Source organism: Pleurodeles waltl, chromosome 3_1 (genome assembly GCF_031143425.1).
Source record: "Pleurodeles waltl isolate 20211129_DDA chromosome 3_1, aPleWal1.hap1.20221129, whole genome shotgun sequence".
NCBI lineage: Eukaryota > Metazoa > Chordata > Amphibia > Caudata > Salamandridae > Pleurodeles > Pleurodeles waltl.
The window spans coordinates 244,484,560-244,502,828 of record NC_090440.1 but is presented as its reverse complement, the minus strand read 5'-3'; positions in this window follow the sequence as shown (position 1 = coordinate 244,502,828).

The following is an 18,269-nucleotide window of genomic DNA, read 5'->3' as shown; positions in this document are numbered from 1 at the left end:
GACATACTGTAATGGTTGGCAACAAGTTTCCTATTACATCAGCTCTATCCGGGCATGTAAGCTCTTTTGAACAGCCCGAGCCTCTTCTGGTATTTCATATGGTTGAATATGATTAACATTTCACCCAGCCCAATGCTTTGCAACCAAGAGAACAGAGTTAATTGAGCTACATATGCATCTAGGCCCAGCGAAGGCGCAGCCACGAACGCTTAACTTGTCCATTTGTTCTGAAAACACAACGATCAGTTTTGGCATGATTATATTTGAAAGTGTTTCTTAGGCCAGAAAAAACATAAGATACACAGAAAATAGACTCTGTCATTTCCATCCACACATCACACATGCACGCGATGCACTTCGACAAGACGTTCCACCCACACATCACACATGCCTTGAATCGCAAGAATTGCACCCATCTGAAGGCTTAACCGAATCTCTTAGCTATAGCTTTCTCTTACATATAAAATTATAGCTTTCAGGCTATATCATTTTGTACTGGCCTCGTCTTACTATGAGGGTTTAAGGAATATGACTTGCAGCAGGGAGTAAGTCAAGTGACCATGCATCCCCTACAAAGACCTCTCGTTCCTGCACCGATGAGCAAACGATTCTGGTGGTGCCAGGTCTGGTTAGTCCTCTGCAGGCCTTTCTTTCCCTTGTAGAGGAATATTGACTGGATTTCACTAGCAGACGTATTTGTCTGCTATTCGCCATGTCGAACAGTACGTGCCCTGCTCTGAGACCCTCCGACAAACATCCCTAGTTGGAGGAGGCCTACAGCCAAGAGCTCACGAGTCCCACAGCACTGACACTGGCAGTTCATGCTTCATGTACCTAGGCTGGGCAGGCCCAGGTGCGAGGTAGGGAAAGCTGGATACTAAGCTCTTGGAATGCACTTATTTATTTCTACTCTCCTCGGCAGGGTAGGGATTGTAGCCCACAACACCCAAAGCCTTCCTGACCACCAGACTTATATGAAAGAAGGATCTTCAGCAGCCCCTCGGAAATTAGCAGATTAAAAGTTAAAAAGTCAACGTCTCCAATGTATTTTCTTTTTTAAATTGTCTTCTAATTTATTTTACACTTTAGCACAAATATTTTCTTCTTTGTTTTTTTTCTATTACATGCCCCACCTGTCTCTTTCTTTTTTTATTATCTTATTTTTTTTATTTTCCGTTCAATTAATTTGTGTCCCTATGTGTTCTGCTACTGTGCTGTTTTTGTTTTATTTTCTCTTGTTTTTTCTTATGAAAGGATACTCCATGTCACCTTTCCTCTCGCCTTTCCTTTCATGCCTGTGCCTCTATGCAGTGTGTCCCTACTCTCAGGGAGTGGTTCCTTTTGATACAACTCTTTTTCCTAATTGTTTTGTTAATGGCCTTTTCAAAGATTACTTGAAACAATAAACAAGATTTTCACATTTATAATTTGAGAACTATTATATGTGTAGTGTTGCAATAATACCACATGGCATTACCTGGCAGTAATGCAACAATAAGGCGAGCTTGGCAAAGACTTTGATAGGGCTCCTCTGACTAAGTTCTAACAAGGGAAGGGTGAATTGTTTTTCATCATCCTAGTTCACGAGATCCGTGAAAAAGCGATCACATCTTTAAGCGTGCAACTACAGTATGACATGTGCCACCTGAGCGTTGGTAACAAACACAACTGAAGGAAAGTCGAAAAGTTGCCTCAGACGTTGAGAGGTCACGTAAAGGAAAAGGCTTATTGAATCAGAGATGCTCATCAGCATGCATTGCAGCAAGCACCCGAAAAGTTAATGGGAACATTTAGGCTTAGAAAAATAGCAAACTGTTAAATGGCCAAATATCCCACTGTAGTTAAACTGCAGAAATTGATTGACAGGTTCTACTACACGTCATAGCAACAGATAAACCGAGGGATCTGGGGGTGAATCACCCACACTTCTGAATCAAACTAGTCCCCCAAAGTCAAAATCCTTCAGAACCACAATCCTTGTCAGGGAGAACCACAAAAGTCACTGAACTACCCTGTATTTTACCAGGGTCGGATTGGCCCAAAAAATAGGCCCAGCCACCAAAAAAAAGTGGTCCCCGTTAGGGAAGTAGATTGCTACAAAAGGGACAATACTAGAGAAATCAACAGTAAAAACCAGCCCACCTGGCATTAAACTGGCCCACACACTGATCTCTTAGACCAGCCCATTGGGCACTGTCTGATTGCCCTATAGGTCAGTCTGAAACTGTGCTTCGCCCTCTAGTAGCTTGGCAAAAAGCAGTCAAGCTTAACTTAGCTGTCATTTGTAAAGTATTTATGCAGCACACAAACAGCAATAAAGTGAAAACACAACACATGAAAAATCCAGAACAAATTATAACAATAGAGTAAATAGTAATACATAAAATGATACCAGAACAACAAAAATCTAATCAGCATAACCAAAAATATGCAGTTTCAAAGTTTTTAGTGAAAATATCGCTCAAAGGCAGAAATCATCAATCACTTGTGGTCGTCTAGTTGCACTATACCTGGGAAAAATGCCTAAGTTCAGGCCAACTGCGATGGAGTGTGGGTTGATTACAGGGACCAGGTTAGTCATGTTGAAAAAATTACCTTCTCAAAGTCCAGCACGTCGCTGTAGCACGGAGAGCCAGTGGGGTGTCATGGACGGTTGTGGCTGGGGCCTCACATTGGCAGTCACCGCGGGCTGTCATTGCTGTAGTGTGGAGTGCTGATCTCACATTGCCAGTGGTCCCTGGTGGTCACTGTAGCTCGAATAAATGATCTCACTGGAACTTTGTGTTGGTGGTCATTGTGGACGGCAGAATCTTGGTGCGAAGGGACCAGTTAGTGGTCACAAAGAGATCAAACTTAAGAACTTAACCTCTTCTCCTTTTTTTGGAGCAGCTCAGACTGGTGGCAAACAAGGGTCCAGGACCTGGGGCAAATCTGAGACAACAGGAATTCAATACAGCAGAGCTCAGAAAGGTCCAGTCACAGGTCCAGACTGATCCAGTGCTGCAGGTCAGATGGGCAGTTGCAGTAAGGACTCTGGAGCTTTTTATTTCTCTCCAGCTCACATAGGAGGTCAGCCAACCAACCCTTGGAGCCTCTCAAATTAGCCTGGGATTAAGGTAACAAGGTCCAGTCTTCTTTCCCAGATGCAAGGCAGTTCTCACAGCAGGGCAGAACCTTTGTAATGTCCAAAGATCTAGGAGTGTTCTGATGAGTTTCCCTGGAGGTTCAATATTTATACCTAGTGCCATCTTTTGTATGTGAGGGGGCACCTTGTCCAACCGCCACAAGTGGAACTGGAACATTCTCCTTTTAATCTGCCAGGGTTCCACACTGTCTGGGGTGACAGCATGCTGGTGTCAAGGTTCTTTGTGTGTGATGGAGGCAACCCCTTTGAAGTTCAAGTGGGACAGGGCACAGCTCAGCCCCAGCCATGCTGTCAGGATAGCACAACCTGCCCACACTTAGGGGGTCATTCTGACTCCCGCCGGGCGCGGTCACCGCGCGCCCGGTGGGAGCCGTCAAAATACCGTACCGCGGTCGGAAGACCGCGGCGGGTATTTTGAGTTTTCCCCTGGGCTGGCGGGCGGCCTTCAAAAGGCCGCCCGCCAGCCCAGGGGAAAACGACCTTCCCACCATGAAGCCGGCTCGTAATCGAGCCGGCGGAGTGGGAAGGTGCGACGGGTGCTACTGCACCCGTCGCGTATTTCACTGTCTGCTATGCAGACAGTGAAATACAAGCGGGGCCCTCTTACGGGGGCCCCTGCAGTGCCCATGCCATTGGCATGGGCACTGCAGGGGCCCCCAGGGGCCCCGCGACACCCCCTACCGCCATCCTGTTCCTGGCGGGCGAACCGCCAGGAACAGGATGGCGGTAGGGGGTGTCAGAATCCCCAAGGCGGCGCAGCATGCTGCGCCGCCTTGGAGAATTCTGACGGGCAGCGGAAAACCGGCGGGAGACCGCCGGTTTTCCTGCACTGACCGCGGCCAAAGCGCCGCGGTCAGAATGCCCTGCGGGGCACCGCCGGTCTGTCGGCGGTGCTCCCGCCGACCCTGGCCCCGGCGGTCTGAGACCGCCGGGGTCAGAATGACCCCCTTAATCTCCTTTGTGTTACTGTCTGGGAGGAATACAAAAAACACCAATAGCAGAGCTATTCACAGTCATGTGACCCAGGACACTGACAGAAAGCACACATGGGTAGAACAAAAAGATGCCAACTTTCTAACAGTGCTATTTTCAGAACTGTGACTTAAATCTGACTTTACCATTAAACGGGATTTAACACTACAATTCATTTGAAGTAAACACCATATCTCTATCTGCTCCCAATCCAAAGTTATCATTTATAAAATGTAATAATGTAACCCAGTGTTAGTTGATGGGGGGGGGGATAGGCCTCACACCAGTGAAAACAACTTTAGGAGTTTTTCACTGCTAGGACATATAAACTGTAAGTAAACATGTCCTACTTTTAAATACAATACCCTATGAGCCTGTAGGACCTATCTTAGTGGTGACATATGTATTAACAAGCATTAGCTTAGCCAATAGGTCTCAACTTTATACGTATTTAGCCATTCAGCATATTATCCTGGGTGCTACAATGTCTACTATTATTTAATGTGAAAGCTTTGACACTAGCAGGTACATTACAACACTGCATTGAGAAGTACTTAAAGTGTTATTTTTGTAGAACTGGTAGTCTGAATTCACATATCTGGAAGTGCTTTAATACGCGATAATGAAGAAAAAACTATTTTAGTGAAGTAAATAATTTACTTGATAGCACAATTTATGTGAGGAAGCCACAACGTGTCCAGGTTTTCTGGTTTAACCTTGTATAAATCAGCTAATAATTGGGTATCAAATGTCTTAACTGCTGAATAATGGCTCTCGAAGTGAGTGCTGTATTCTGCTCTGGTTCAAACTAAGGGGGACCGAGGCTAAAGAATGCAAAGAATGCAGCACTCAGTCTGAGAATTTAATTTATTAAGGCACTTCCCAGGGCTCCAACAAAAGTGTAAAAAAATATTAATATGAGCATTAACTTGAATTCAGCAAAACATGTGCAGTTACTCAAATAAACACAGCAGTTAAATAATAATAATCAGAAAAAATGTAATACATCAACAATGAATATGTGTGCAGTGAATATATATATATATATGGATGCACACAGTAAAGCTAGATAATTACGAATTTAAAATGCATCACCATGGGGATCAAATCCAACATCATCCTAGTCCTTGCCAATGTCAAGCTATGGAACCCTGGACAGCTGAGAGAGGAGACATTTTCCCCAATGGGACTCTGATTTTTCCGAGCACTGCATCCACCCTCAGAAATGAGTTCCTTCTGCCTCAGCGACAAGGCTCCCCACCTTATATACCTTAAACAAACTTAAGAGGAAGGTTCTGGTAACCTCCCTTCGAGTAAGTTATGAAATTCAAGCGCTGATTGTACTTGGTCAGTGTTGAAAACACACAAAAGGATTGGCCAGATTCCAAGGTGCATTTCCAAGACAGAGCTGTACCCTTCTCTTCTATAAACATTCTCATCTTTGTACATTCTTATCATCATTGCATCCCCCATGTTATGTTCCTTTCCCTGGTGAGAAAAGCAAAAACACATTTAATGTAGGGAACAAGTTGTGCATGGAAAAATACCTGCGCAACCAATGTGACGGTATTTGAAGCTAAGCTGAGCACAAAATGTAGTCAGTGGTCAAGATGGAATCGGTGGTTAAATACAGATAGCATTACATGCAGTTGGCTCCGATCTGCGATGCTACAAACACAGTTGGAACTCTTTCGCTCTTAAAGTATAGCTTGTAAATATTAATAAACATGTACGTGTACAGTTGCGCCAGCTGCTGGGGTGCTCCGAGGTAGCTCCTCCTCCAGAGTGGGTAGTTGCTCCAGGGTGCACTGCTGCTTCAAGGGGTGAGGATTCTGGGATTTGTAGTTCCTTCAGGTTGGGCTGCTGATAGTGGGGGGGGGCACTACATAGGGCAGATAGAGGGGTGCAAACAGAGAGACACACACAGAGAGGTCAGAGGAACAGTGACATATGGAAGGATAGACATACAGGGGGCATAAAGCAAGACAAACAAGGTGGGTCAGGAATCCTGATGGGGAGACAGACAAGAGCACACCATGTGACAGAGACAGTGGTATGGAGAGAGGCTGCAAACTCAAGACAGAAGGATAGAGACAGCCAGCATGGCAGAGTGAGATAAAAGAACAAAGAGAAGAAGGTAGAGGGTCAGAGACAGCTAGAAGGAAAGAGGTCAACAAAACCACAGTGTGAAAAAGAGAATTATGCTCTGAGCCAAAGCACGACAAACAGGCAGAAGTAGATGGAGCCATGGAGATAAAGGCACAGACAGGAAGGGTCCAGGAGAAAAACAAGGGAATGGATAGTCAGAGGGACAGGACTGGGACAACACAGAAGGACAGACCCACAGAGAAGAACAGGTTCAAAGATGGCAGAGGGGCATAGATATATAATGAAAGACAGACATACAGACAGAGAGATATACACAAATAGAGTTAGAGGGACTGTGACACAGACAGACATGAGAGGAGGAAGAGTGAGGATCAGACTCACAGCCCCATTTGTTCTCTTGTTCAGTGACTCTCACTGTAAGGGGAAAACATTTTTTAAAGCCTCTACTGAAAGCGGAGGGTGTGGAGAAGTTACAGTAACGCAGAGTGTAGCAGTACCACACCAGCTCGTACACAGTGTAGCGGAGACTGGTACTCAACTCACACGCAACAGTGTTTCTGTGGTACAGCAAGACTTAGAAAGCACATAGAAGCAAGGACAAGGTAACATGCAGAGAAATGGAAACATCAAAGAGGCCGACAACAGTGGAAGCAAAAAAACAAGAAACCATATAAGGACATGATTTACTTGCATCAGTTGAATGTATTTTGTTTTAACACGACAATCCTAAAACACAAGCAGAGGCAAAAGAAAAAGAAAATAAAATAGTGCAGTGAAACGAACATAAATGGCTAGAAGTGAAAGCCTACAAGTAATAGGGACAGTAGCCCTGGGCGGTAACAGCACACCAAGAGGAGGGACAAATGTTAGCTGTTCACCACAGAAAAGAAAGGATTTTTGAACAGCACATAAAGAAAAAATTAAAAGCGATGAACGTGCTCTAAGCCCACAGAGTAGAGACATCATGCATCAAAGCAGTGCATGTGCACTGCTAGGAAAGACCTAAAATGAAAGGTGTAGGCCTAGCAAAAGGTTTATTTTTCTGGGTCGAAATGGTAGTTTAAAACTGCAGTGGCAGGCCTGAAACAAGTTTTAAAGTGCTACTTTTGTGGGTGACACAAGGGAGTGGCGCAGGTCCACTAGCAGCATTTAGTTTACAAGCCGTGGGTACATGTAGTACCATATATTAAGGACTTACAGGTAAATTAAGGGGTATATTTATAAGAAAATGGCGCACCATGGATAATGCGCCACTTTTCATGTACTCCCCCCCCCCCCCCCGGAACCTAACCACACCATGGTTACACCATTCTTACAAAACAATGCACCATGGCAGTCGTTAGCATCAACATTTTCTACACTATTGTGGCGCTTTGCTACACTAGCGTAAAACATTTTGATGCTAGTGCAGCATAGCACAGGGAACCCCATGGAATATAATGGGTGGAAAAAATGGCGTTGTGAAATGTTGTAAATTTCACTGTACCATTTTTTTAGACCTCCTCTCCCTACAGGGGAATGCCCCTCTTGCATACATTATGCCTGATGCTGGCATAATGTGGTGCAAGGGGTTACAAAGTGGCGCAATGTGTGTAAATATGGCACCTCAAAATTGTCTCCTTCCCACATTAGTGTCTAAACAAATGACGCTAGTGTGACGCAAGGAGGTGCAAAGGGCTTGTAAATATGCTCTTAAATGTGAAAATCAGGTGTTGGCCAATTTTACTATGTTGTAGGTTGACAGCACAAGCACTTAACAGTGATTAGCAGAAATAAAGTGCACAGAGTACAAAAACAAAAACAACAAAACAAAAACAGATTCAGCAACGGAGGAGAAGTGAACTTTGGGATAGTACCACGCTAAGGATGTCAGGTGTAACACCCACATAAAAACAACCAAGAGTATAGAGATGTAGGTTTCCTAAACCCCTCTTAAGAAGGACCAAGCAAGCTGGCCAGTATTTCCAGTGACATAATGTCATGTTTCATTTGATGGAAAACACTTATTCCTGCTCTGAATGTTTGTCTGTTGAGGACTCTTAACTGCAACTTCTTTTTTGCCATTTAAACTGCAAATGAAGCTTGTTAGACAAGCTGTTGTAAGCTCTTCGTGGGCCCACTATGGTTCTCCATTTTAGTTTTACATTTCACATTTTTAGGTGTTTTAGCAAAAGTTATTTTGCAGGTTTATGCTTGTATGATATTATTCTGAGAATACCCTGCACATGCTGTTTGTTTTTAGTAAGCCATCTAGTGTGTACACTCTGTTCAAGGCTAAGAACATAGAACAAGATATCCTAGTGCTTCTGTTGTCCGTTTGGTGACAGCTTCTGAAATCTGGACATATCACTGCATCAGAGCTGCACCTCTAACACAGTGTGGTTTTGATTATAAATATGGTGCACTGCCCTACAGAGGTCAGAGGAGCACTCCGGCTGATACTGTCCTGCAACAGACCCTGTGTTCGATATACAGCTCTGCTGACACTGAACTTTCATCTTGCAAGGAAGGATTGCCAACTTCAATCTAGACAGGCTCCCTGGCTCAATCAGGGAACTAAACTGTGCAAGAAGGCGTTGGAACTTGATTGAAACTTGGAGGGCTTTGAAAGGCTGGGTGAGACTTTATTGATTAAATCATTAATCATCCCCATTTACGATCAATGGCACCAAACCCATAGGCAGGAAATAAATTATGATTTTCCTTGCATTGTAATATGGAATTAATTGTGTGCACTCATTTTTTGCGAAACCAACTTGAGAGTAAGGCAAACATCTTTAGCTCTTGTGAAGTTAGGGAAAAACAGGGGCTAATTAGATTTTGGGAGAGGTTAACTAAGTTTCCTATTGTCTGAGGGGGTACACGACTAAAGACTGTCTAGGAAAACTGCTTAGGTGAATTAAAAAGCATATTAATCTTAGAGCAGAAAACGATCCTTTTTTCAGCTAAGGGGCTGTCTTTGCACAGTTGAATGCGAAATCAGATCTCCGCTTCTTTCTCATATGACAACATCATTGTTCATTTTGTGTCTAATTGGACAAGTCTATGCCCTGACTTAAAAAAAATACTAGAAGTGTGTGCACTGCATACAATTAGGGTCAATCCAAGCTACCAGATGATATTCATGGTCTACAAAGCAATAGGTCTTAGGATCTAATTTGCACGGACTAAGTCTAATTGGACAAGTCTGTACACTGATTTAGCAAAAAAACTACAAGATCAGTGCACTTTGCATAGCATTTGGGGCCTCATTATGACCCTGGCGGCCGGCAGTACACCAGCGGTAAAACCGAAATGTACCGCCAGTGGATTATGACTGTGGCGCATTAGCCATGGCCATACCGCCAGCCCCTGCCCCTGCAAGCCAGGCGGTCATAATCCCCAACCACCAGCCTGTCCATGGTGGTAAACGCCACCTTGGAAAGGCTGGTAGTAAGGAGGACTCGGGGTGACCCTGGGGACCCCTGCACTGCCCATGCACTTGGCATGGGCAGTGCAGGGGTCTCCAGGCACGAATGCTGCTGCACATCAACATTGCCACCGGCTCTATTATGAGCCGGCTGCATTGTTGATGTGACTTTTCCGCTGTTTCCGTCTGCTGGCCCAGCAGAAAAGTCATAATAGGGAGCGACCCAACCACCAGCACTGGCGGTATAGTGGCACCCGCAGCATCGGCGGTCTTTCTATAAGACCGCCGAAGTTGTAATGAGGACCTAAGTGTCAATCCAAGCTACCACATGATATTCATGGTCTACAAAGAAATGGGACCTACGATTTGATTTGCATGGACTTCTGTCACTTGCTGGTGACAGTCAAGTGACTGGAAGCATTCTTGTCATCACAAGCCATTTTGCCAGTTGTCTATAGGCAGTTGTCACTCTGAGCACCTAAAACAACTCTGATAGCTAAAGTACATGATGAACTATTGCGAGCCAGAAAGATGAATTTCAACTAGGGTAGAGAATAAGAGAGCAAACTATTTCTCTGAATGCCAGATCATTAAGGGGTGAGCCACTAGAATTATATTTTATAATTTATAATTGGTGCATAGACAGACCTCTGTTAGAAATGCTGGGTACCCTTACCCACACTGAGCCACTAGCAGCCACACTAGTGCATGTCTACAAATCAATAATTTCAAAACAAGATTTGTAGAGCGCGCTAATTGCCCATGAGGTTATCCAGGCGCTAGCTCCGGCTGCTCGGTGCTGCAGTCAAAGAGTCAGATAATGAGTTCCTTTCTGAATTCCTGGTGGGACAAAGTGTCCTGATGCATGGGGAGACTGTTTCAGGCTTTTTTGGCGAGATAGGAGAAGGAACGACCTCCACTTTTGCACTAACGACCTCCACTATTGCAGCTGTGGGCGTGGGGGTTGAGGGAGAGAGAGGCGGAGCACATGTGTCTGGAAGGAAGGCGGGAGCTCAGATGGTGGTTAAAATATGCGGGTCCTGGGTCGCAAAGGCTTTGTAGGCATGTGTCATCATCTTGAATTGGCATCTTTTGTGTATGGGGAACCAGAGGTTTATTCAGTTGGGGGGTGATGTGGGTCCGTCTGGAGAGGTTCAAGATGAGTCTGGCCACTGAGTTCTATATGATTTGAAGTCTCTCTATGAAGTGTGATGTGATTCCAGCGTACAGTGCGTTGCCGTAGTCCAAGCAGCTTGTGACGAGAGTTTGCATGACGGTACATCTGGTGGAGATTGGGAGCCACTTGAAGATCTTACGGAGCATGTGGAGGGTGAGGAAGCAGGCAGAGGAGACTGCATTGATCTGGTTTTTCATGATGGGTTTGTTGTCCAGAATGATGCTGAGGTTTTGGGCTTGGTCCGTGGAGGTGGGGGTCTGGGATAGGTTGGAGAGCCACCAAGGGTCCTCCCATGGTGAAGTGGTGTTTCCAAAGATCATAACTTCTGTTTTCTCTGTGTTGAGTCTTAAGCAGTTGTCTTGATTTCAGTTGGCAATTCAGGTCATAAAGATGCGGAAGCTGGCCTTCGCTGTTGAGGGGTCTTTGGATAGCGAGAAGATGAACTGGGTGTTGTCCACGTAGGAGATGATGTTCAGTCCGTGGTTTCTGACGATATTGGCTGAAGAGGGTCACGTAGGTGTTGACCAAAGTGGGGCTAAGGGATGAGCCTTGAGGCATGCCACAGATGATTTTCATGGGCTTCAATGAGAAAGGAGGAAGGCGCACTCTCTGAGTTCTACCAGAAAGGAAGGATGCCATCCATTTGAGGGTGCCGTATTGGATGCCGATATGGTGGAGGCTCTTGATTAGGGTGTGGTGGGAGACTGTGTTGAATGCTGCTGAAAGGTCGAGGAGGATGATTCTCCTTGGTCCAGGAGTGTTCTGATGTCGTCTGTGGTGGCGATAAGGGTGGTTTCGCTGCTGTGGATAGACCAGAATCGGGATTGGTTAGCGTCCAGAATATTGCTGTTCTGTTGCTATTCCCTGAGTTGCTGATTGATAGCTTTCTCAAGGACTTTGGCAGGAAAGGGAAGCAAGGAGATCGGTCTGTAATTTTTTAGCTTGTTGGGGTCGGGGAAGAGTAGCTTGAGGAAGGCTTTGATTCCGATGTGTTTCTGGTCATCTGGGTAAGTGGCTGAGGTGATGGGTGAGTTGAAGATGTCTGTGGAGTTTGCTGCTGATGGTGCTTTTGCCGAGTTTGAACATGTGGTGTGGACAGGGCTCCATGGGAGATTATGAGTGGACGGAGCACATGATATCGGTGGTGTTTTGAGTGGTGAGCTGGTTCCATCTGGTAATGGGGGCGTCTATGGGGGTCTAAGAGGGTGTTGAGGGTGGTGGGCTGGGGCGTGAAGTTTCTGTAGATGGTTTATATCTTGTCATGGAAGCAGTCAGCAAAGGAGTCGCAGAGGTCCTGGGAGGGGGGTGATGCTGTTTCTGATTCTTTTACGATGCTGAAGAGTTCTTTGCTGTGATTGGAGCTGAATTGAATGGTGTTGGCTATGGCGTTTCTTTTGGTGTCTTTTAAGAGTCTGTGGTACTGGCTGAATGTGTTCTTGAAGGTGGTCTGGTCACTGGGTTCCTTGGTGGTGCATCATCTCCTTTCCTATTGTTTGCAGTTGCGTTTCGAGGTTCTTGGTTCCGATGTGTACCAGGTGGCGTGTCTGGCAGGTCTGTTAGGTTTAGAAGTTTTGCTGGGGGCGACTGTTGGTGCTGTCAGAGAGCCAGGTGGTGTCATTTTTGATGGCTTGTTTGATGTCTGAGGAGGTGTCAGGGGAAGGGGGTTGAGGGTGCCTGTCTATTGGCTCTCAGATACTCTGTCCAGCTGCGATGAGCGGTGCTGATCAGTCTGTTGACGTGGCCGGGGGCAGTTGTGTAGGCGAAACAGATGATGATGTGCTCTGACCAGGTGAGCTAGGTGGTGTGGCTGTAGTTGACTCTGTTGCTGGCTGTGGAGATTGGGTCCAGCATGTGACCACTGATGTGGGTTGGGTCGGTGACTAGAGTTAGGCTGATGTTGTGCATGCTGAAGGTTGGTTGTGTTGGCATCATTGAGGTAACTGAGGTGGAAATTGAGGTCTCTGAGGAAGGTGTAATGTTCGGCATTGGTGGCTGATGAATTTGTGGATGGCTTCGCAGAAACTGGGGTGGAGTCCGTAGGTGAGGGTGCCTTTGATGGTGGTTATGCCATCTACTCTGAGACGAAAGTTGAGCTGTTCCATGATAAATGTGTAGTCGTCTGTCACCGTGGTAGTGCAGTGGGTGAATTTCTTGTGGATGATACTGATTCCACCTTTGTGTTTGTTGATGCAGTTGTGGTGAATAATCTTCTAACCAATTTGCTTGCAGAGGGAATGGGCATTGAGCAGGAGGCAGTGAAGTTGTCAGGGAGAAGTTGTTGCTGGATGGGTGGTGGAGGTAGAGTGCGCTGGGGTGTTGGTGTTGCAGGAGAAATGGCAGTGGTGGCAGGAGAAGGGTCCTGCTGTGGAGCGATAAGAGGTGCAGCAGCAGTCCTTGTTGCAGGGTCTGAAGTTCAGGGTGGTGAGCTCGTCCCTGGAAAAGTGGTGGATTGCGGGAGAACCAGGGTTCCTGGTGCTGGGCAAGGTCCAAGCACGGGCGGGTGCAGAAGGGCTTGCCTTTGGTGCACTGGCAGCGTGGCTGCGCAGTGACCCTAGGAGGTGGCAGGGGCCAACAGGGAAGTGAGAGGGCTGGGAGCTGCAAGCTGGAACTGGCAGGAGTGGGAAAAAGGAACAGTGGAAAACAACAGACAAAACTAGAAACACAAAGCCAAAGTACAAACAAGCACAAAATACACCAGTAAACACAATATAATACACCAGTACTACCCCAGAAAAGGAGATTACCAGCAAGGCCCAACAGTGCAGGTGAAGTAACCACTACTACCCCAGATAGGGAGATAACCACCAAGGTATAACAATGCAGGTGAAGTGACACCACCATAGTTGCTCTCTGCTACTAAATGTTTGGGTGCAATGTCACATTAGCTGTAGTGAGGTATTGTCAACAGGAATGGCAAATGCTCTAAGACATATCTGTACTATGTATATATGACACATTTTTTGCATCTGCTATACAATTGGACCCTCAAGCACTTTGTGAATCTCTTTTTTGCATATAACATTTGCCATTCTCTCATCGTTTTGTTTGCATCATAGTCCCAGCTCTGGAACCCTTCTCTTAGCCTGTGTGCAGCTTCACAGAACGATCTCCAATGTAAACAGGTCCAATGTTATGGGGAAGTTCTAACTCCTCCCGCATCAACCAGTGTAACTTAAATGTTTATTTTCTTTCTTTTGCAATGCGACTAAAACTTGTATGTTGCTTACAGTTTTAGTAGGCTCACGCTGGTGATCCTTGCCTACTGTGTCCTCGTTGACATAATAGCAGCATGTTAACAGTAAATAATGCTGGTTATTCTCTACTGTTATTTCAGTCATACCATAGATGGTTCAAAGGGGGCCAGTCAAAGGTCAAGCTGATTGAATACCTTCCAGTAAAGTTCAATGCTCAGGTTTTATTTCCTGACCATTTGCTAACTGAATGTGACTGTATCTGTTCATAACAAAGAAAAACACTCAACTAGAGAAAACAGAATTACTGATGATATACTTTTTTTCTTTTTCTAATTTTACAAATTGGGCATTCAGAGATGTATCCCTTTCCACGTGGAGCATTAAATGCAGGCTGCACAGTAGGCCCTGCACTGCAATAAGCTGCCAACCATGTCTATCTATTGTTACTCTTCTCCCTTCTGCCTGTCTTGCTTCCAGCCTTAAAACATATTACATCGCCCATTTCACCTATTGTGGTTGCAGAAAAGGTTCAAGGAGAGCAGGGCATCTAATAAAGCTGCTCAATGCTTGTACCTCATCCACCAGGTTTGGGTAGTGCCTAACAACAAGGCCTATATAAATATCAGCCCCTTGCCTTAGGGTCTATAATGGGCCCCGCAAGATGTCACATCCCACGGGGCAGAACAGCTCACAGGTCATGCAAAGTAGGACATGCAAAGTAGGCCTCTTCTAGGCCTTAGCTATACCTGCATAATCAATCTACCCCCTCCCCTGAACAGGCCACTCCACAAAATATTCATGCAACATGCTGTAGAGAGTAACAAGAGGTCCAGTGAACTCTGGCTGGGCCCCAAAAGTGAGAATCCTACAACCTACGTGGGAACTCTTAAAGGTTGACTTTCTCAACTAAACTGGTCATCAAGCCATGGGTAGGTCCAAGGCAAACCTTGTAATGGTAATAGAAAGTCGACCGGTGCTAACCCACCATGAACTCTCCAAGGTAAGTGTTATGGGTGGGCTCAAATAAACACATGGAGGAGTGGGCAGGCACTAATGTCAATTGGATCAAATTTACCTTCAGCCTTAGGAATTGGAATGGCATATCTGGCAATCCCTCTTAGAAGGGGAGGTCATATACATGAGCCATGTTATAAAGTTATAGGACTTTCCAAAGGTACTTCCAAAGAAGCAATACCTTACTGCTGCTGTTTTTCTTTCAGCACTCAGTTCTTCTCAGCCAACTGACACATTGCTAAAGGGTATCTGGTAAAGGGCAGACCATTTGCAGCCTGCAGTGAGCCACCTTCCAATGAATGTCATAGCTGAAATTTCATTAGCTGATTTGCTTCCCCATCAGTCTTACAGCTTCAGCCCCTGTTCACCCAGAGTTAACTAGTGTTATTCAGCTACTAACTGTAAGCTTGTTTAGTTCATTTTTAAAGAGAGGTTGGGGTGTGGGGACTTTTATCAGGTTTCTGCAAATTGTGAGCCAGTTTTCTAGTTGAGTATGAACTGTCTAGATGTCCGCTTGGGCGTCAGACATCTCTTATTTTGGCGGGTGGAGTACCTCGCCATGGCGAAAGTAAAATATAATACTTCATCAGGGCAACAGTACAAACACCGTCTGCTAAACTCTAAATTGGCCCCTAAGCCTAGTTTATATTCTCAAACTGTGTTTCTGAAGTCACTACAGTCAAAAATGATCCCATAACAGTTGTGAATGTACTCCAGATCAGAGCTGGAATAAGTCCAGCACCAACCATGGCTGCTAATATGTTCTGCAAAAACTGCAAAATAAATGAATTAATTTAACTAAAATAATTTTCTTTACTTTAAAATAATTAAAAACCTCCTTTTCAATTTTAGAAAATCAAAAACAATTTTTACAAAGGATTTACTATATGACATTTGTCTTAGTCACTTAATAAAATACATAGAAACATTTCACTTTAGATGGGTTTAAAATAAAAAGAAATCTCTAAAAAATATTTTAATTAATTCTTACATTTGTTTAAAAAAACTTAGTTAATAGTGCAGTAACATTTTTAAATCGTTTATTTTATGTAAAATACATTTATAAAAATGATTTGATGATAAAATTTAATATAAAAAATGTATTATTATTGTTTTAAATCATAATAAACTTTTATTAATGTTAAAGAGATGGCAATTGTACAAGGCTGGCTTTCTATATAGTGTACAAAAATGACGTGCATTGTGCAGGGAGTCTGAGCAACCCCACTTTGGTATCCAGAGGTAAAAACCAGACCACCTAATGCTCTGTTTTTGTGGTAGAATGGGCGAGCAGTTAGGCTAATCCAGGAGCTGTGCTAAGCATTTGTTGTACTCACAGAATCAATAAATGGTGACACACTCAGGAAGAATAACTCGAGACCAATTTACAAAAATACTTCTGAGTTTTCTAAAATGTTTAAGACCAAGATCATCAATATACAGTAAGTACTTCTTTAGTTAGGATTTTTCAAAGTTTAGATTATGTTCTGCATTTGTGTGTAATTACGCACCATAGGAATCAAAGGGAAAATATTTAAAAATGCATATAAAATCAGGCAATGCACTCACAAGGGTTACCTTCTGTTTTTAGGTTGAGGTCGTCGGGAGGTCCTATCGGCTATTTGGAGGAGTTTGGGCAGTTCCCTGTTCAAGCGGGAATAGCGGCTGAAGGCCTTGGAGCTGGTGCACAAAGAAAAAGGGAGCCACTTGGAAACACACTGCACAGAGGGACTCAAAGGTAAGTCTGCTGGGTCCCCTTGGAAGGTGGAGGTCGCCAGGGGATGGGAACCCCGACAGCACAGCTAGTTGTTTGGTGCAGGGGCCAGGGAGGGTGGATGCAGCACAGATAGGCCAGCCAGGCATTGTGCATCTTGGTGTCCTTGCAGTCAGGATCAGGCAACTTGGAGAGTAGATTGCAGTTCAGCAGGGTCACTCTGGGAGGTGGTTCTCAGATGTCCTGAAGTCCCTCAACTGGTACTTGCTTCTGGACTTTTGGGCGTCCTGAGTGGACTTTGCTTTTGGGTGCCAGACGTTGGAGGTCTGGTATCCTGGGAAGTAGTACGCCACAGTCTTAGAAAGTCCTAGTGGCACCAAACTTGGTACAGTTGTAGGTCTTGTCCCCAAGGACTGTTGTACGGATTTTGGCTGGGCTGCTAGGTCAGGGTTTTCGGTCAGCAGCTGGTCACCTAACAGGACATTGTGGGTTCCTTGCCTGCAGGGTGCAGGAAAGTGATACCTTCAAAGATGTCCTTGGCAATTTTTTTTTGAAGGATGGAGGTACTCTGGGGTTTTGTTAAGTCCTTCAGGTTTCCAGGGTGACACCTCAGCAACAATTGTCCATGTAGCAGCAGGCAGGGTTTGGCTCCTTTTTCTTTCTGCAGCAAGGCTCCAGTTTTCGTGCCTTGGGTCTTTTTTGTCCTGGTCTTCTTTGTGTCTGTCGAATCTTGAGAGGTTGGTCTTGGGATGCCCTCTTATTACTGTATTTAGGGGGCTTTAGGGGGAGTACTTGGTAGTGGCCAATGGGCCACCGACATTAGGGTAGCTACACCCACTAACTGATCACTTCCTGTGGGAGGGGGACACATCTCTAACCCTGACTGGCTATTTTACTACCATCCAAGATGGAGGCAAATGAAATGGAGTGGCCACCTCGCCTGTCACGCATGAGGAGTGGTGTAGGCTGAGGGTGGCCACTCCTATTCTTGCTAGGTTTCCCACCACTTTTCCCGCCTAAAGTGGGGGTAAAACCATTGGGCGGCCATCTGCTGGTAGCAGCAGAGGTGGGGTCAGATTTTAAAGGTGGCCAAGCCTTTGAAGCTGACTTCTGGTGCAGGGTGCCTGTCTGGGGGAGGAGGAGTGACACCGCCACCCAGGAAAGGCTTTGGGTTCTCATTCCCGATAGCAAAAGTCTCTCCAGAATCGTGTCTGGTGGTGGGAGGCTGGTTAGGACTAGTCAGCAACCATGCCAGGGCTGCTTTGCAGAGTGCAACCCTTACGGTGCCCTCTGGGTACATTTTATAATAAATCCTGCACTGGCATCAGTGTGGGTTTATTACTCTGAGTTGTTAGATACCAAACAACCTAAGGTTCAGAGGGGCCACCACTTAGCTGGGGAACCTGTAATGACCATTGACCAGCACAACCATTTGCTATGGCTTCCTGTACACTTACTATGTCTAAAAATTGGCAAAGACACAGTATGTGCATATTTGCTCATGCAAACATATGCCCTCACATGCATTATAGTGC